The sequence below is a fragment of the Chrysochloris asiatica genome, unplaced genomic scaffold, assembly GCF_000296735.1.
Source record: "Chrysochloris asiatica unplaced genomic scaffold, ChrAsi1.0 scaffold00035, whole genome shotgun sequence".
NCBI lineage: Eukaryota > Metazoa > Chordata > Mammalia > Afrosoricida > Chrysochloridae > Chrysochloris > Chrysochloris asiatica.
The window spans coordinates 10,499,133-10,505,698 of record NW_006408553.1 but is presented as its reverse complement, the minus strand read 5'-3'; positions in this window follow the sequence as shown (position 1 = coordinate 10,505,698).

The following is a 6,566-nucleotide window of genomic DNA, read 5'->3' as shown; positions in this document are numbered from 1 at the left end:
ATGACATCAAACAAAAATAAAATATGGAGGTTGAGTATAGGTGAGTGTTGGGAACTTTTTTTCTGCCAAAATTTATAACATCAATCATGGGCCATACAAAATTCTCAACTTAAAAATTAGTATGCTATATTTTGTTAAATATTTAATTCATTCACCCCTAATGTTATGGCTGGAATTATGGTTGCCTCGATGGGGCCAGACCAAATGATTTCATAGGACTTATATGGCCCTGGGAGTACTGGTGTGGTGGTGTGGGGTAAAGCACTGGTTGCTTTGAATCACAAGATTGGTGTTTCAAACTCACCAGTTGCTCATTGGAAAACCTATACAGGGTCACTATTAGTCAAAACCAACTTGATGGCACTTAACAACAACAATAACATATGACCCTTGGGCTGGACGTTCCCCACCCCTGTTGTAGAAGAATCTATGTATTTGAACTATGGTGTTAGCAAAGAATACTGAAAGTGCATGGACTGCCAGAAGAACAAATAAATCTATCTTGAAAGAAAAACAGCCCAAATGTTTCTTAGAAGAGACAATGGCAATACTTTACCTCTCGTTCTTAGGACATGTTGTCAGGAGGGACCAGTACCTAGAGAAAGACTTCATACTTGGTAATGTGAAGGGTCCATGAAAAAAGGAAGACCCCCAACAAGATGGATTGACTAAATGGCAGCAACTATTGGCTCAAACATTGTGAGGATGGAAAGGGAGGTTTTTGTGTACAGGGTGGCTAAGAGTCTGAACCAACTCTGCAACAACTAACAACAATAATCTTGTGCCTAGCACTTCTTCCTAGACCCTGGAGAGAGAAAGGGCTCCATGAACAGCTGGAGTCTAGACTGACCAGGCTAGGAATGTTGACATTTTCTCTGAATTGGGTTGACACCACAAATTTGTGTCAGTAAAAGTGAGATTCACTGCAGTGATCCCCAACTCCATGAAGCATGGAGTTTTGGAGGAGAAAAAAATAAAACAAGTAAGAGATTCTAAATATTGCTTTAGTCAATGTGATCTATAAATAAATGTAAGATCATGACAAGCTATGGAAAACACTGTGGAGAATGAGTATTCAGAATGCCAAATTGTACTAATGAGAAACCTGTATGCAGATAACAGGCAAACATTTGAACAGAACAAGGGGACACTGAATGGTTTAAAACTAGGAAAGTTATGTGCCATGGTTGTATTCCTTTACCATACATATTCAATCTGTTTGATGAACAAATAATCCTAGAAGGTGTCTTATATGAAGTAAAACATAGCAACAGGGTTGGAGGAAAACTCATTTACAATGTGCAATAATCAGATGATAAAACCTAGCTTGCTGAAAGTGAAGAGGATGTAAAATATCAATGAAGATCAAAAACCACACACAGCCTTTAGTATGGGTTACACCTCAATGTAAAGAAAACGAAAATTCTCACCACTGGACCAATAAATAATATGATAAGTGGAGAAAATTTTGAAGTTGTCAAAGACTTCATTTTGCTCAGATCATCCATCAACACTCATGGAAACAGCACTCAAGAAATCAAATGATGCATTGAATTAGATAAAACTGCTACACAAGACTGTAAAGTGTTCAAGAGCAAAGATGCTAGTTAAGGACTGTGATGCACCTAACTCAAGTTATGGTGTGGCTCTGTAGGTTAACACGCCATACTGCAAAGCCGTTTGAACTGCGAAGTCGCAGTTCAAGCTCATCAGCTGCTCCTCGGAGATCCCATACAGGGTTACTATGGATCAGAACCGACTCAAAAGCACTTAACAACAACAACAACTCAAGTCATGGTATTTTCAATATACTCAAATACATGTGAAAGTTGGACAATGAATAAAGAAGACCATAGAAGAATCGATATACTTGTTTTATGGTGCTGGAGAAGAATTTAAAAAGTACCATGAGCTGCCAAAAGAACAAACCAATTTGTGTTGGAAGAAATACAGCCAGAAAGCTCCTTGGAAGCCAGGACTTCTCTCATACTTTGTACATATTATCAGGAGGGAGCAGTCCCTGTAGAAGAACATCTTGCTAGGCAAAGTGGAGGGTCAGTGCAAATGAGGAATACCCCAATGAGATGGCTTGACATAGGGGCAGCAACAGTGGGCTCAAGCATAACAATTTTTAGGTTCGGGATCAGTTAATGTTTTATTCTTTTGTGGATAAGGTCACTATGATTTGGAACTGACTACAAGGCACCTAACAACATACCCCGTGGCATTTAAGTTATTTATTTCTCAATGCAACTTGTTGGAGTAGATATTATTATTCTCTGTGTTTTACAGATGAATAAAAGATTTACAAAGAAGTCAAGAAATTTGTGCAACAGAAAGAGGAAAGTCAGTGTATGATTCCAATGTAAGATTCCAAAATGTAACTCTTATTCATTATAATATTTAGAATAAAATTTATCCTGCTTCTATGGAAATAACTTGAGAGAAGAACTCACTAACACTTATGAAGCTGGACTCACTATTTTTAAAAATTGTTTATTGGAAATTGATGACTTTACAAAGTAGATCATTAGTTTTACATTCAACAGATAATATACTTCATTTCATTTTAATGATTGCAATCACTTTTCTCACTTATTCCCTGATTCTTGTTTCTAGTCCTCCTTATTTTCCTGACCTTCTGAATTTTGTCCTTAAGTAAATGCTCTGATCTTGAATAGTTGCTCATTCTCTAGTGTGTGCACCACAGTAGTGTTAGTCTCACTCCCCATAAACCTATCTGCTATCTGAAAACTGAATCACTGGTGTGAGCTCAGTTCCAGACCTACCTGAAGGGTGACAAAAAGTCATAGTTTCAGGGGATTTGTCCTGAGGGAACTGGATTGCTTGCCTTGATGGTAAATACCTTTTCTGCATCAATTGATATGATCATTTAGTCCTTTTCCTTTTTCTTATTTATATGGTGGATTACATTGATTGTTTTTCTAATGTTGAACCATCCTTGCATCTCTGATATGAATCTCACTTGATCATGATGTATTATATTTTTGATGTGTTGTTGAATTCTGTTGGCTAGGATTTTATTGAGAATTTTTGTATCAATGTTCATGAGGGATATTGGTCTATACTTTCTCCTTCCCTGGTTTTGGTATGAAGATTATGTTTGCTCCATAGAATGTATTAGGGAGTTTTCCATCCTCTTCTATATTCTGGAATAACTTGAGTAGAATTGGTGACAGCTCTTCCCTGAATGTTTGGTAAAACTCACCAGTGAAGCTATCTGGACCTGGACTCTTTGGTTGGGAGTTTTTTGATGACTTTATCCATTTCTTCCTTTGTTATAGGTCTGTTCTCATTTTCTCCTTCACTCTGTGTAAGTTTAGGTAGGTTGTGTTTTGCTAAAAATGCATCCATCTCCCCAAGGTTTTCAATTTATTGGAGTACAACTCTTCATAATATTCTCTTATTATCCTTTTTATTTCTATTGGTTCCATTGTGACATCACCCATGTGGTTTCTTATGTGTGTTATTTGTGTCTTCCTCTGTTCTTTTGTTAGGTTTGCCAATGATTTGTCTGTTTTATTAATTCTTTCAAAGAACCAACTTCTTGTTCTGTTGATTCTTTCTATAGTTTTACTGTTTTCTATCTCATTTATTTCTGCCTAATCTTTATTATTTCCTTTCTTCTGTCGACTGTAGGTTCATTTTGCTGGTTTGTTTCTAGTTGTTGGAGATGTTGTGTTAATGTGTTGATTTTGGTTCTTTTTTCCTTTTTGGATGTGTGCATTGATTGCAATAAACTGTCCTCGCAGCACTGCTTTTGCTGTGTCCCAAAGATTACGGTATGTTGTGTTTTCATTCTCATTTGTTTCTAGGAACTTTGTGAATTCATGTTTTATTTCTTCTACTACCCAGTCGCTTTTCAGCAAGGTATTATTAAGTTTCCATGTATTTGACTTTATTTCCTTGATCGTCCTACTGTTGATTTCTAATTTGATAGCATTGTGATCTGAGAAGATGCTTTGTAGTATTTTGATGTTTGTAAATTTATGATGGTGTGTTTTGTGGCCTAATATGTGGTCTATTCTGGAGTATGTTACATGTGCACTGGAAAAGAATGTATGTTGTGCTGTTTTTGGATTGAATGTTCTGTACACATCTATGAGGTCCAGTTGGCTGATTGTGTTGGTTAGTTCCTCTGTGTCTTTGTTGAGTTTCTTTTTGGTTGTTCTATCCACTTTTGAAAGTGGTGTATTAAAATTGCCCACTATTATTGTAGATTTGTCAATTTCTTTCTTAAAATCTATTAGAATTTGCTTTATATATTTTGGAGCTTTTTCATTGGAATCATAGATATTTATTATGGCTATTTCATCTTGTTTAATTATCCTTTTAATCATGAGATAATGTCCATCTTTATCTATTATTCTGGTTTTTGCCTTAAAGTTTATGTTATCAGAGATTAGTATTGCCACTCCTGCTCTTTTTTTATTGTAATTAGTTTGGTATATTTTTTTTCATCCTTTGACTTTTAGTTTACTTTTGTCTTTGTGTGTAAGGTGTGTCTCTGCAGACAGCCTATTGGAGGGTCTTGTTTAATTATCCATTCTGCCACTCTCCATCTCTATTACATCATTTTTGATGAAACAGGTGCTGTTGCTAAGTGATGTTCAGTTGAATCAATGTACAATGAAATATAGCTGGTTCCGCAGCATACTCACAATCATTATCATGTTGAGGCAATTGTTGCAGTCATTATGTCAGTTCCTTCTCTTAAGGATCTGTCGCCTTTTCATGGACCCTCTACTCTATTGTTGTTGTTAAGTGCCATTGAGTCTGTTCTGACCCACAACAACTCTGTATAGGATTTCCAAGAAGCAGCTGGTGAGCTTGGACTGCAGGCCTTGACCCTCTACTTTACCATGCGCTTCATTATCTAAGTGATATTGTTGCTTTTTGACACTTTAAAAAGCTTTTTTGCAGCAGATTGTTGTTCAGTTGTGAGAATTTTTTTTTTTTTCTTTTTATTGATGTGTAATCCATACTGGAGCACTGGTGTGGTGCAGTAGGATAAGCACTTGACTGCAAGGTTGCTTGAAACCACAATGATCATGGTTCAAACTTAACAGATGCTCGTGGGACATCTGTACAGGGCCACTATGGATTGGAACTGACTCAAGGGCACTTAACAACAAAAACGACAATTCATATTGAAAACAGTAAGTTGGTTTTTTTTTGTTTTGTTTTCCTTTTTAATCTTCATCAATAAGTGCTTCAAGTCCTTTTGAATTCCTGCAAACAAGATTGTATTATCTGCATATTAAATATTGTTGATCAGTTTTCTTAAAATTGTTAATCAGTTTTCCTTCAATGCCATGCTCATATATTCCAGTTTCTTAGATTATTTAAATATGATGAAATGATAAAATTCTTGACACACAATTTCTGATATTATATCAGATAATATTCTTTTTTTCTACTTGAATAGCTGACTCTTAGTTTAGGTACAGATTCCACATAAGCACAATTAAAGTTTTCTGGAATTCCCATTCAGTGTTATCCATAATTTATTATTTTCCACACAATTAAATGCCTTTGTATAGTCAATAAAACACAGATAAAAATCTTTGTGATTGATAATCACTATTTTCAGCCAAGATTCACTTAATTTCAAAAATAATTTTTTTTTTATTCTATGTCATCTTCTGACAATCAATTTCTTCATCTGTGATCTTAATGGTTGGTGCTTAAGTGTGAATAAAAGCCATCTTCCTTTTAGGTATATGGATATTATACTATCACTAACATTATTGTGTGGAGTCCTGGTGTGGCACTGTGGGTTAATGCCCTGAACCTCAAGGTCACTTTGAACAGAAAGTCAGCAGTTCAAGTCCACCAGCCACTCCTCTGAAACCCTATACAGAGACATTATGAGTTGCAATCGACTCAACAGTACTTAACAACAACATTATTATGAAGCAAGGTGGCTCTGGAGAATAAGCACTGTACTGAGAACCACAGGTGTGTGGTTCGAGTCCATCAGTTATTTCAAGAGAGAACCAACCAATCCTTCCTTTTCTCTCTCTCATCTCTAGGTAGATAGGAATCTATGGAATGTGGTTGAACTCAGCCCATATCTTCATTGCTGCCTTTCCCCTCTTCCACTTACCAGTAGAACAAGGTGGTCATCAGCAAAGAGAGAAAGATGAGGCTTTCTGTTCACACAAAGATCTCCAGTCACCAAAGTGTTATAAAAGGTTGCTATGAGTCAGAACAGACTCGACAGCACCTAACAACAACAAGCATGTTGTATGAGGATGAGTCCAAAATTACCCTCACTCAATCGCTGATCAAGAAAAAGTTTGTATGTCAACTATCAGCTGGAAAATTGATGCTTACAGTTTTCTGGGACTCTCAAGGGCCAATATCGGAACACTATCAGGAACAAGGTTCAACAGTCAACAGTGCTCACCACAGTGAGATACTAACTGAAGAGTTGAAGCCTAAATTTCAGATTAAACACAGAGGACTGCTATCTGAGGGTGTTGTGATCTTGCATCACAATGCACGTCTACATACCTGTACCTACAATATTGACACTCAGA